This window comes from Barbus barbus (genome assembly GCF_936440315.1).
Source record: "Barbus barbus genome assembly, chromosome: 37".
Classification (NCBI taxonomy): domain Eukaryota; kingdom Metazoa; phylum Chordata; class Actinopteri; order Cypriniformes; family Cyprinidae; genus Barbus; species Barbus barbus.
Window position 1 is genome coordinate 13,938,300 of NC_136715.1, and position 14,164 is coordinate 13,952,463.

General features: G+C 39.6%; 1 protein-coding gene across 1 annotated transcript in view; it reads right to left on the reverse strand.

The window, feature by feature from the left end:
- Positions 1-13,823, reverse strand: part of LOC306856664 (leucine-rich repeat neuronal protein 2-like) — a 49,043-nt gene extending 35,220 nt beyond the window's left edge. The window contains exon 1 of the mRNA XM_079396034.1: positions 13,526-13,823. The gene's annotated coding sequence lies outside the window, so the exon portion shown is untranslated. The remainder of the gene's footprint in view (positions 1-13,525) is intronic.
- Between the last annotated feature and the right edge of the window lie 341 nt (positions 13,824-14,164).

Below are 14,164 nucleotides of genomic sequence, written 5' to 3' on the forward strand. Positions count from 1 at the left end.
AGGAACATAATTTAATTTCTCGTTTAAATGGCTCAATGAATCAGATAAGGGTAGCGCGCTCAGAGGCAAAGGATGGCACATGAAATTAAATGGAAGCGGAGGAAGGTGGGAGTGTAAAATAGGGGGACGTCAGCATCAGGCATGTCATTTAAATCAATGCACTACCTATCAACACCAGCACGCTTTGCAACCGCAGATGTATCGCAGTATCTCCCTTCATAGGAACTACTACACTTTCCTCTGTGGAGAACTGTAAAATCAACACTTTTTGATTAAAACTGGAACTCCACAGAATTGGAAAAGTCATCAAATTTGAAAACTCCCCTTTGCCTTTGGACATAAATTGATTATTTTTTGTTAATTCTTTTAGCTGCCAATAGGCTTGTCATGATACTTTTTTTTTCAAATATAAAATAGGATTTTGTTATTTGTATTTGATATGGTTGATGAAAATGGCTTAATATTTTGCATCAAAATACTTTAGTGTTTTGTATTTTTGTAGTTTTAAAATACTTTGCAAGTCTACATGATGACATCATAAAAATGCGGCCTCTGATTGGTGCCTACTCGGTAGTTTGCCCAGACTTATTATTACACTATTAAAGTCTATGTGTCCTCTATACTTCTGTGGCTCTCAATAGATTCAGTGGTTGGAGTTACATATCGATCATCTAATAATTGTTGAAATGCTAACATGTTTGTTTTCAACTTCCAAATATTCCAATGATTGATAAATAAATATTTGAATGCTTAATTTTGTACCCTAATTGAAGTAGCTGTTTAGTAGGATCATAATTTTGCACACCATTGCATGAATGACTGCCCGACATGTATATTATTATATTTATGATTAACAATCAAATTACTAACTCGTTGCTATGAAAAGAGGTGCCATCACTTGTCTTCTTATGAATTACATGTTTGTCATTGAGTCAGTGTTGCTGATGCAGGCCCTTCGTTACCAAACACCAAGTAACTAAATTAGCAAACAATTATGTTAACTGGTTGCATATGTCAGATTTATTGCATTGTGTACTTAATCAACTGAGTCTGTGTAATGATGAAAGGATAGATCAAATAGGCCAACTGATGGAAGGTTTACGAAGAAATTTCATGTTCCCTTGTAAAAGTATTTTTTTAAAATACAAAAATACAGTAGTTTATATTGATACATGGTGTGGCTGCTGTATTTTGTAGTTTATTTTTTAATACACTTAAAATTAAGGTATTTGGTATTTTATTTTAAAATACATTTTGGTGTATCTGTAACGTTTCCATCCTTTAAAGGAATCCAGGAAGCCAGAGATAAACAAAAGGTTCTTTTAACCTGTTACCCCCCCCCCCCCCCCCCCCCCCACACACACACACAATTTTGGGCCTCACAGGTGAAAATAACCTACCTAAATTAAAACGGTAACAGTTCCTGACAAAGTGTGCTACACAAACAAATTAGGTATCTTTGGAAAGAAGACACTCTAGGCTTTACTATCCATCATCCAGAGTTGATAATGCTCAAAAAGATAAAAAGTTATAGACACTGACGTGCCTTGAAAAATATTTTTCCACACTGAATGTTTTTTTATTTCATATACAAATACATGAAATAAGTCCTGAGGCAATCCAGAAAAGTAATGGATTGAAAGCCACGAGTTTATATTTCAAATTTGAAGAAGATACCATGAAAAATGAGATTCCTGCAATATTTTTTCTGAAACTATTTATAGTCCTCCCAGCCCCCCTGTTTGAGGAAAAATAACCACCAAATGTATTGCAGAATTATACAAACTATTTTAGTCATTATACATATTCCTGCATAGTTTTTCAATTATAAAATAATAGACAGAATTTTAGACATCATATAAGTGATTTATTTGAGCACTAAAAAATACAAAAATAATTATTTGAGTAATAAAAAAGGGGAAAAAATAGAAAAAAATGGCTTTGTATATAGTATGTATACTGAAGTATTCTGATTGCCAGACATAAACTGATATTGGCATACATGGTCATACAGTCAGTAATCACACGCTGATGTGCGTCCATACAGATGATAATCATACAGATGGGCCATATAATCTATAATAGCTGATCAATGAATCACAATGATAGCCATCATAGAGTCGGTAATAAACACGCTGGTGTGTGTCCATACATATGATAATCATGCAGATACGTACACAATACGTACACAATGCATACACAATACACACACACACATAGAAAAAAAAAAGAGTTTTTTATGGAAAAGCAGATCGCTAAGTTACGCCCCGCTCAGATGACAGCTGCGTCACAGCGTGCGTCACTTAGGAGAGAGCACCAAATTCAAATAAACTATATTCCGCTTATCTGAGACTTTTTTTCCGTGGACGGTCTCATTCTGTTTGTAAAACTGTATGCTACAGCACCGTGTTGTTTTTTTACCACCAAGATGCTGTTTTTGAGTGTAATTTATTCCATAACAGACGCGAACAATAACTCTCCCGAATAAATGAAATGCAAACAAAGGAATATTCATCCTTATTACAACATTATTGTTTCGCTGGACTAAAAGTGCTCGCTGGGATGTTGGCGCCCTGGAGGCTGGGGCTGAGCCAGGACACGGAGGAGACACGGGAAGCCTCCAGGGCAGGTCAGGTGACTCGGAGCGCCATGGCAGGACTGGAGACTTGGATGGCTATGGTGGATCAGGTGACTCAGGGAGCCATGGCCGATCAGGAGACTCAGGGAGCCACGGCGGGTCTGGATGCTCGGGGAACCATGGCAGATCACGAGACTCAGGGAGCCATGGCGGGACAGGAGACTCAGGAGGCCATGGCGGGACTGGAGACTCGGGAGGCCACGGCCTTATTTTTTCGGGCCGCCAAGACGGGTAGAGGAGTTCTGTGGCCTTGGCCCGGCCACACAGGCCGTGACACTATAGCACCCCCAAAAAAAAATTATTGGGGAAGTTCCCCTCTGGGAGCCATTGAGGAGGAGCGGGCTCTGTGGGGCGCTCTGGAGGAGCGGACACTTGAGGGCGCTCTTGAGGAGCGGGCACTTGGGGGCACTCTGGAGAAGTGGGCACTAGAGGGCGCTCAGGTTGCGCGGACTCTAAGGGGCGCTCTGGAAACACGGATTCTGGGGGGGGCGCTCTGGAAGCGTGGATTCTCGGGGGCGCTCTGGAAGCGTGGATTCTCGGGGGCGCTCTGACAGCGCGGATTCTCGGGGGGCGCTCTAGAAGCACGGATTCTCGGGGGCGCTCTGGAAGCGCGGATTCTCGGAGGCGCTCTGGAAGCGCGGATTCTCGGAGGCGCTCTGGAAGCGCGGATTCTCGGAGGCGCTCTGGAAGCGCAGATTCTCGGAGGCGCTCTGGAAGCGCGGATTCTCGGAGGCGCTCGGACAGCGCAGAGCAGGACAGAACCAGCGGGGACTCGGAAGGGCTGGACGAGACCAGCGGGGACTCGGAAGGGCTGGACGGGATCAACGGGGACTCGGAAGGGCTGGACGGAACCAGCGGGGACACCCAGGAGAACACCTGCGAGTAACAGACACTGGAGGGCACTTGCGAGGAGAAGGCTAGAGAGATACTAGAGGGAAACTGAGGACTTTAAAAGGAACCGGAACAAACGAGTAAACAAGATAATTAATTAGAACACAGGTGAAAAGACTAAACGATGATTAACTAATAACAGGAAACAAGAACAGGAAAAACCAAATAAGGGCAAAAGGGAACTAAACAGAAACAGACACGTAACAGTATCTTCGCCCAGCCCTGATCACATTCATGTTCTTTGAGTGTGCCGTTTCTGTTGTTTAATTCTGTACAGTTTTACAAATAGGAAGAATAATTGTTATATTACATTACATTATCAAATATGTAACCAAAACGTTGAAGTGAATGTACACTTCCATCCAAAAGTTTGGAGCTAGTAAGATTTTTATTTTTATTTTTTTTAAAGAAAGCTCTCATCAAAGCTGCATTTATTTAATCAAAATATATATAAAAAAAAGTAATATTGTGAAATATTAGTAATATACACTGCCCTCCAAAAGTTTGGAAACACCCCTGGCAAAGTGTGGTTTTGGACGATATCAGCATAAATCCTTATCATTTTTTGGTGCAAATGCATTAAAGTAACTTGACATTATCATTGAAGACCAGCAATAAAACATAATAATGGCAATATATACATGTCAAAGTCAAAGCCCCTTTGCCAGCTGTGATGCCTGGTTACTGGTTTAAACTTGGCCCAGGTTTTTCAAAGATTTTTGGGTTAGCACACCTTAATACTGTAGCTTCAACAATTGATTGCCAATTCAAAGTCAATGTTTGAATAAACTGAGAGCTCGGATGCCCAGATTATGCAAAGCTGTAATAGCTGCTAATGGTGGATATTTTGATTAATCGAAAATTTAAGTTTTTTCTATGTATAAACTGTTTATGTAATAAAATATGTTTTCGTAGTTTGTGTTGTCTCTCATCAGTGCAAAAGTATCACAAATTAAAAATTTGTCCAAAACCCCACTTTTGGAGGGCAGTGTAAGTGCTCCAGAATTTCTTCATATTGAAAATCATTGTGCTGCTTAATTTTTTTGGTGAATTTTTTTTTTCAAAATTACGAATTCTCAACGTTTTTTGTAACAATGTAAAATACGAATTTAACGATACTGAACTGTCACTTTTGGTCAATTCAATGCATCCTTGCTGAATAAAAGAATGAATTTCTTGTCTTTTAAGGAGATATGGCCTTATATCAGTGGCCACTGTGTCATCTTATAAGGCAGACAAGGAAATTAAAGCTGGCTGATTCACCTAAATATTTGATGAAAAATGAGATGCAGATGTTTGTCTCTGTGCTCCCTTGTAAAGTCCATTTCTGCATTTGTTCAATCATGCACAAACAGAGTTACGTAAGTTTGTTTACACTTTTGGCCCAGAAGCTTAATGGACATGCGTCTGATGGTCTGTGGGGATGTAAACACGCATTTGCTTAAGAAACAAGTGCTACTGCTCTTGCACGTAGAAGTCTCACTGAATGCGCAGCGACCCATCTCTTTCATTTCATCCATGCTCTTTGGCCACAAGGGGATGAGGGGTTGTGCAAGCACATGAGCGTGTGCGTGCGATGATGCTGATGGTGGTGATTAAAGGCTTCCATTCCTTTGGGAGATGCAGGGAGGAGTTCCACTTAGTCTCTCAGTGGGCACAGATGGCCCGTGGCAGGATGGATCATGTCACATGGTGCTGGGTGAAATGGGGGCAAGGTGTCCCCTCCCTGCTCTTCTCCACTTGTCGTGCGACCTGTCACCAGCCATCGATGTCAGGTGTCGCTGCAGGGATCGGACTGCTCATTAGGTTTGCCTCAATTTCCTCCACTTTCCTGCACCGAGAGGAACAACATTCAATTTGTGTCACTCATTAAGCGTTTTATTTCCACTGACACTCCGCAGAGGGTCACACTGCGAACCTGCTCGCAAAAATGGGAATTACTCGTCTTTATAAGAAAGATTTGTCTCGTTCCCAGAAGGAAATGCCACCCTCAATGCGAGGGGAATAGCATGTGCAAGAAGGTGAGAGCGTGTGGCCTCAAGTTGTTAACATTCGTTCATTCTGAGAGACCTAAGTATAACTGTCTGCCGTCTAGGGAGGCGTTTAGCACTGTCCACTTGGTTTTCATTGTGGTGTGAACATTTTTGCAGTGGATAAATTTAGCTGACTGGCTACCTTGGGGCCGCCAATGCAGCTTAAATCCTGTCTTTTGCTGTATTTGTGTGTCTTAAGCATGTCTTCAAGCAAAACCTTGTTTTAGAATTAGCACTCAGTTACAGTCTGATTGGTTACAGAAGGTTATTGTTTAATATAATAATATCTGGAGGCAGGTGGTGGGCTTTTTGTCAGTTTATAGACGCTATAAGATCAGCTGGCATATGTTAAGATGAGTTTATGTAAATGTCACAACATTTTAGTTAGACATTTTACGAAATATTCATTTGCAGAATATTTTGCAGTAATGCTTTTCCTGCTAAATGTCACCTACTATGGGGGAATTTATAATAAATACTACAATTATGTTTCTTCTCAGGAAATTAAGAAAAGCAATGGTTCACAAGAGAAAAAAAAAAAAATCCTTCTGATATCATAATACGCATAGCAACCTTGAAATGTGACTAACGCGGTAATGGAAAACTCGGCATGCCGAAGTGAGACTGGCCATCCAGCTTATGGATATCAGTGTGACCATTATGACTTAAATGGGCTTGGCTTGTGGGAATAATTGCGTTTCTATGGTTGAGCAAGGGCATGTCTGAATGTGGTCATAAACATGCATGTCTCCACTATGGCTCAAAAATAGGAGGGGATGTGAACGTTATGACGTGGACTAAAATAGCAGTTCTCAATAGTCATGCACGTGGCAGGATGGCATGTACGAATATTGTCATTCTGCGCCCTGCATATATAGGCAGAAAGATGCATGTTTTATTTAGGATAAGTCTGTACAAGTAAACTGCGTTTTATGCTTATACATTTAATTGCTGAATTTTGAAGTAGGACTACTTCCCATGAAGGAATGCAAATATATGCGTGTCTGTTCACCAGTGGGTGTTAAGAATTACTCTCTCTATGGAGGCCGTCACTGTCTTTTGCTCAACAGTAAGGATGGCCTGATGGTGTGTGATGGTTTCAGGCCACTTACAGGATGTGTTGCTTGCTGAGTTGACACGTTGTTTTAATGTCTTGAAAACTTTGATGATTTGCATGCAGTATGTCACTAAATCAAAGTTTATTTATTTATTTTGTTTGTTTATTTCAAATAAATGCCATTAACACCAGCATTTTTGCTAGAGCTAGTAAATATATTTGCATGGCAAGTAGACCACATCATGTCTGACCGAGCCAGCAGAAGACAAAAGAAATCACTGTCTTGAGCGCTGCTTTGCATAAGCCTTGATCTGCTATCATGTTGTCCTCTGTTTATGAGTCACTTCCTTTTAATTTAATATACCGGGGTACCTAATAAATAATTCAGCTGCATACCTTCTGATATTTCACAAATGCCTTGAGCCGTTGGAGCAGACGGCAGCCAGTCTCACTCTTCCATGTTAGGCCATTCTACAAGGAAAAGTCCATCTGTTCATTTAAGTCCTGGTTTGTTTCTGGAACTGGCACCTTAATGAATGTTAATGACAAATATTTTGAAAGCTGAAGGCCAAAAAATAAAACCAGGTTGCCATATCCACTCAAGAGTCCCACTTTTGTCTTTCTTCCCTTTTTCCTTTCTTTTGTTAATGCATTTCCAAGAAGATCAGTTGCTCTGACAGTGCAATCTTCTCACTCAGCCAGTCTGATGCTGTGATTAGCATTAATTGGGTCAAAAATGCAGCGATGACCCCGGCTAAGCTGCCTGTGAGAGCAATTAATGAGAAGAGATGCCTTAGTATTCATAAATGAGCTCGCTTGAGAAGAGAGGAATAAATTTTTCAGGACAAAGAAGACTGTTTTTTTTTTGTTTTGGTTTTTTTTTTTCTAGCGGCAGGCCTTTTTTAATTAACTGTTCTATTGCTATAGGCGAGCAAGGATATATTTAAGAATTTAGGGGAAAGTATGCATAATGTGGTTATTGAAGCAAGTTCTTTTGACTTCCTCATTAAGAAAGACACACATTTCTTTATTTAAAAAAAAATGTTTATCTCTGATCTGTGTGTCACATTGCTAAAGTATGTTCACACAAACTAAGCAGCCTTCATTTTTCTGTATGTCCAAATGAGTTCAGATGTAATCATTTCAAATGACAGTGTGAATCAGACAACAAGCATTGTGAGTTGAAAAGTGAAGTCATAAAAGATTTGATTCAACCAACAGCGAGAGTAAACAATTTTCTACAAAACAGCTCGAAATCGTTATTGCTTGCTGCAGTGCAGGATAAAATTAAAAACTCATTGTCAAATAAAAGTTTTTCAACCAGAGTGACGTATTCATTTCTACTTTGTTTTTTTCTTGACATTCATGCCTTTTGAGTCAGTGTAATGGGTGTGTTAACATCACACACTAAAAAATGACTTTTCAATTCCTTAAAAACAATGATTTACTGTCCTAATACTAAAAAAAGGGTCCCACTTTATATTAGGTGGCCTTAACTACTGTGTACTTACATTTAAATTAATCATTTGATACAATGCACTCATTGTGTACATACATGTTTTTACATTGTACTTATCTTTGTAAAAATACCTATATATATTTACATCTGTAATTAATTTCTGTAATTACATTTATAATTACACTGTTGACCCATCCCTTATACCTTAACCCACCCTTAAACCTACCCATACCACCAAACCTGTCCTTAACCTTACCCGTATCTCACCTCAATAGGAACAAAAGTGTTTTGCAATACAATACAAACACAATAAGTACATTGCACTTATTTTTTTGATGTAAGTACATAGTAGTTAAGGCCACCTAATATAAAGTGTGACCAAAAATTGTATTAAAAACATTTATTATTATTCAAATATATATTGAAACCATCAAATATTTTTAAATATACATACTAAAAGAGTAATATTTAATGACATCACATATTCTTTTTCATTGCAGAAAAAAAGAAAACGGTCCGATGAATAATAGTTGAAGTGACCCGAGGTTTTGCTCTTTTCTGGTAAGTCTACAGTGTACGAAAAATAAATTGTTGTGTTGAGCTACAAAATGAAATGTTAATGGCCAACTGTTTGATAAATCTGTTTGGTTTGTTTTACTGTCACAGTTTGCGTTCATCATCACGCTGCAAGATGGCAGACTGATGTGTTTGCTCATTCACAGATATGCCCTTGAGGCTTGTGAGCAGTGCTCTGTCTTCACCTCCTTCTTCAGATGTATCCGTACCACTCTCAGCACAAAACATGTTCATTTCTGACAGCAGTGTGTCCTATATGCTATTGCAGATATGATGCACAACATACTTGTTCTTATTTGTCTTTATGTAAGGTGCCTGTGAGGCCATGAATTCATATGAGCTACACAGAGGAGACATCACATCCCAGTCCTGTCTTTCACTTTGATTCAATTTGATTTCTTAGCTACTTTAGCTGATTTGTTTGTATATGTGCTTACAGAAATGCAGTGAACAGACAGAGCAGTGAGTCTGGGTGCATGTGCGGTGATGGGCTGTGTTGTGACAGTGCAATTTTTTCTTTCTCTTTGAGACAGATGTCTGTGATCTTTCCTGTCCTGAGTTCATCTGCCCTCTTCGGCGAGCACAAGAGGTGAAGTCCAGCAGCCCTTTTGACCCTATTACGCATATGCTCGTTCACATCCGCACATATACACGTGGCTCATTTGCTGTGCTGTTGTTTCCCAGCAGTCAGGAGTGAGCCCTTGCACATGGATGACTGAGCCAAGCCTGCTTTTTAGATAGAGAGAGAGAATAGGGAAGAGGAATGGAGAGGTGTACCTTAAGATGAATGTCTTGCCTGCTGTAATCATTCCATTCATTATTTTTTAGTACATCCCCTCCCAAAATTTCAACCAAACTAAACTCAACCTATTAGTACTATAAAGACATCTGTTATGCTCACCAAGCCTGCATTTATTTGATATAAATATAGACATTTTCCATTTTAATGTTTTATAATGCAATTTATTCCTGTGATGGCAAAGGTGAATATTGAATTTTTGTGTTAAATGTGATACTATTTTTGTTCCAGATTTATTTGATAAATAGAATATTAGTTTTTGAATAGAACATTTATTTGAAGTAGAAATCCTCTGGAACATTATAAATGTCTGTATATACAAACTCAAAACTAAAATGCTATCTTTTTACTTCCATGTTCAATAACCATCAACAGAATGAAATATGTGAAAATCATTCAGTTCCAGTATTGTTTAAAAAATGGGAACAGCTCTGAAAAGTTCTTTATTCCCAACCCTGGGGGAAAAAAGCCGCTGTGTCATCATGTACTACATATAAACTTTATATTTCTTTTTCAGGAGTTTTTCCAGTCTCCACATCAAATCCATTGCCCTGTGTTGCTATACATTTTTATTAAGGCCAGTTTAATAGGGATTATCTCAAATTGTTCACAGGCCAATCATGATAATAAAAGGGGATTACAGCAGCTAGATGGCAGGGATGTTCATGGAATAATGATAAGTTAAGCAAGACGTCACACGCACAAGTCTTAATTTGGTTTGAGGCTCTTGCGTGTCATTGTCAACCATATAGAACGCGAGCCATTTGCACATGGTAAACAGCACAAGACTGTTTCCATTGTGGCAGATCAATAAACATAATCGACCCTGCCGTTATAGTCAAATGGGCATGTCTTTGCAACAGCAGATATATCTGCTAAGCAGCACCTTGCCTGTCTCAGCTTCTTAATGTTGGAAACATCTGCCCTCATTGAAGACTCATCTGTAGGGGAACAGAGGGATGTGCTGCATACATCTTCTCCCATCACTCACCCTTTCATTCTCTCCCTTCCTTCCACGGTCTCGCCTCTGTATCTCTTTCTCGCACTCGGAGGCATCTGTTCTGTCACACCCTTCACCTCATTAGCGATGCTAACACGAGGAGGATTTAACAGATGTTTATGACAAACCAGCTCACATTTACCTGCAGGATGAAGACATTAAAAGACCTACAAGATCACAAAACACCTCCTAAAAGACCACACATGCCTCAAAGCCAGCACAAAGAGGTGGGATAGCGGGCCGAGGAGCTAGAGAGTTGAATTTGTATTTGCAAGGTAACCCTTAGAAATTGTTTGCAGCTGTATAGTCAGCCCCTAGTGTTTTCATTTTTATAAAGCAGAGCTGTGGCACCGATTCGCCCTTTGGTGGGAGCTCTTGTCTTATGCTCAACATGAAGTGGTTGTAAACAGTGTTCTGTCGGTCTGGACTTACACCGCTGTCACCTTTGAAAAACATTAGAATGGACTCTTTAAAAGGTGATCATGAGCGGACAGCAGTTGTCAAGTGTTATTCTGTAGGTGGAATCGGTAGGGAACATGTCAAGTAGGAGTGTTTGTGATTACGGTTTGTTCTCAGATTAACTGAACATATTTTCTTTAGAATCATATCTTTAGTATGATATGATCATATGTGTATAGAAAAATAGATGAATAAATGGATTGATAGTTTTTTTTTGTGTGTGTTAAATATTCATTTATTTATCAAAACACCATTTCTTGGCCAGTAAGTAACTCAAGAAGGAACCATTCCAACTGATTCAACAAATCAGCTTGACTCGAATCAGTAACCCATGAGTTTTAGACTAATTATGAATGAATTATAGCTCATGTGAGTCATTGGTATTTTAATAGGCAACTCTCCCTGTTTTCTTGCTACTTGTACATTATTTAGATTTAGAGTCACTGTTTGAATCCACTTTGGATCCATTTTTTCCTTTTCTAATAGAGACGGAGGGTATGAGCTGAGTTATAAATTGCCTCTCATTTAGATTGCCTTTGGATCTAGATGAGATGTGAAGCATGATAAAGGTTTATTTAGAATACATTAGATGTGAGCATTATGAAATCCAGACAACTGTGGTTTCAATGTGGATATGAGTTTAAGAAATTAAGTTTTCATAACAAGCAAAAGAACTTAAACTAAAAAAGAACATAATTTACTATCTACTGCATATAGAGCACATTGGGATTGTCAGGCTATAGCTAAATCATTAATTAGGCGCAATTCAAGGATTATTTCATGGTATTTTGAGCACTAAACTAAATTTCAAAAGCCATGCCTCAGAATTTATTGTTGTAGGTAAACATACTCTATTGAATTGGGTTAAGTTTGCCTCGTTAAAGGGATATATTGAGTAGTTTGGAACTATATAAAGCCACTAAATGATGAGGAACTGTAAAGATAATAATGTTTACAGTGATGCACTGTCAGAGACCGTAGAGCTCTCTCATGCAAGAAGTGTATATTTGCATTCAGCAATCATGCCCATACACAGCACTGAGGGCTAATCAACATTGCGATAAACAAACTATGCAATTATCTTTCCAGTCTAGTTGTCAGGACAAGTCATGTGTTTAATTTCTTGGTAAGACTTATTAAGAATTTATTCATTGATGTCTGGATGCATTTGAGCTGTCAGAATATTTTTCATCACAAATTGGATTGTGATTCACTGTCATCAACATCCCATGTCCAAAACTCATTTTAGGGCTATTATTTATTTATTTATTTTTAGGGTCACAGGGAAATATTATTGTATATAGCCTAATAAAAAAAAAAAGAAGAAGAAAAATAATTTATTTTAGTCAACGTTAACTTTTGTTAATGCACGTTCCTGGTCTCAGTTTGCACAATTCATTGGACTTTTTTTTTTTTTTTTTTTTTTTTTTCAAATGATATTATCTTTTAAAACATGTAGCAAATTGCCTCTGAAACTGAAACTGCTTTCATTTCCGACTGACGTCACTAAGTCCCTCGGTCCTTTTTATTTTTCAAACCCTCCTTTCCAACTTTTTTTGGCACTAATTTTCTTTTGCAAAGTAAAACAGGTTGCGATCTGCTTTTTATAGCTTTAAAAACGTGTACGTTTCCTTGGCGGTCACTCTAATAATTGGTTTAGTTAAACTCTTTATTTATCCACAAACAAGCAACAACCACACAAATATTCTTACGAAATACATATGAGCATCATCTAATGTATTTATCACACCCAATCTGTCCTCATTGCGCTCTCTCTCTCTCTCTCTCTCTCTCTCTCTCTCTCTCGGAGCCGCATAATGCACCGGACACCTGCCAACACTCTCACGTGTCGTTCCAGGAAGACACCCACACGCGCACGCTTCCTCCCCACACACGAAGAGGCAGAGAAGGATTAGCACCGTGAGCTGACACTCCTCAGAGGAAAGAGTGTGGAGGAATACAACAACAATAGGCTCGCTGTGGAGAAGCAGAGCAACTGCGACAGCCGCGCGACGCGCACATGGATAGCAACAGCAGGGAGGAGGAAGAAGAGGAGAGAAGAAGGAGGGAGAGTTACTAGATGCTGATCAGTTCAATGAAATGACAGATGCGTGCCCCCACATCCACACAAACGCGCACGCACACTGCGTTATGCTTATTTTCGCAAAGCTCTGGCTGTGGAATTTCAATGCGACATGAAGCGTCTCTCTCTCTCTCTCACTCACACACACACACACACACACAATCTCTCTCTCTCTCTCTCTCTCTCCTCGGCCAAGCTAATGTGTGAGTCAGTGCTACTCTATCCCGATGTGCTCTGCATGCTGACCATAACTGCCATGCAGCGTGGAAAAGTCTCGACCCGTCAGTGCAACGCACAACTTGAGCCGCGTTTCAAACTGTCGACACCAAATCTTGTGACACAACACCGCTCGATTAATTCTTAAATATCGAAGAATTACCCGCTTAGGTTAATTTCTGACAGGTTGTTCTCTGGTGGAATCATTGTCTGCCCTTTCTTGTGTCAACACCACTAGAAAAGCATCTGCAGTGCGCGTTCAAATGCAACGCGTAAAAATTTAGGTCTTCAGAAAAAATGATAAACTTCCCTACCGTTAAGAGATGGCCCATTTAAGTGTACATCTCGGTCTCTTCTTCCTCTTTTTCTTCTTTCTTTTTTGTTGTCGTCACGTTTTTTCTCGTTTTCCTTCTTGACGTTAGTCAATCAACCTGTATCCTCTCTTAGATTGTGTTTTAGCGCACCGCCCAGGGTCTCATGCAGACGCTTTGTACGCACCTGCCTTAAACTCAGCTCTATTTCTGACACCGTGTAGGCGATCTACAGAGGACGGATCTGTGTGTTCTCCGATCTCTCTCTCTCTCTCTCTCTCTCTCTCTTTTGTCTGTGTGTGGCTGTTGCTGTCAGTGGCTTGCGTACTTGAGCAAGAGAGGAAGTGGAGGCATCTCTCTCTCTCTCTCTCTCTGCTCTTACCATGCAGCCCCACCTCCTCCTTTTAGAAGTCTCCCATTCTTGCCCCCAACCCCTTTGCAGAGTGCTCTATTTTCCCTTCTCTCCTTCATTTCTTTCTCACAGTCAGAACAGTATATGAAACCTGTTATTATCACATTATATTATATATACCTGTTTTATCACTTGCCTCTTTATCGTGTAACTCAGCTGCAATAGTCACTTGCTAAGTCAAAAGTGCAGCTATAAGATGGTCTCCTGCCTCACAGCAGCCCTTGCATGTG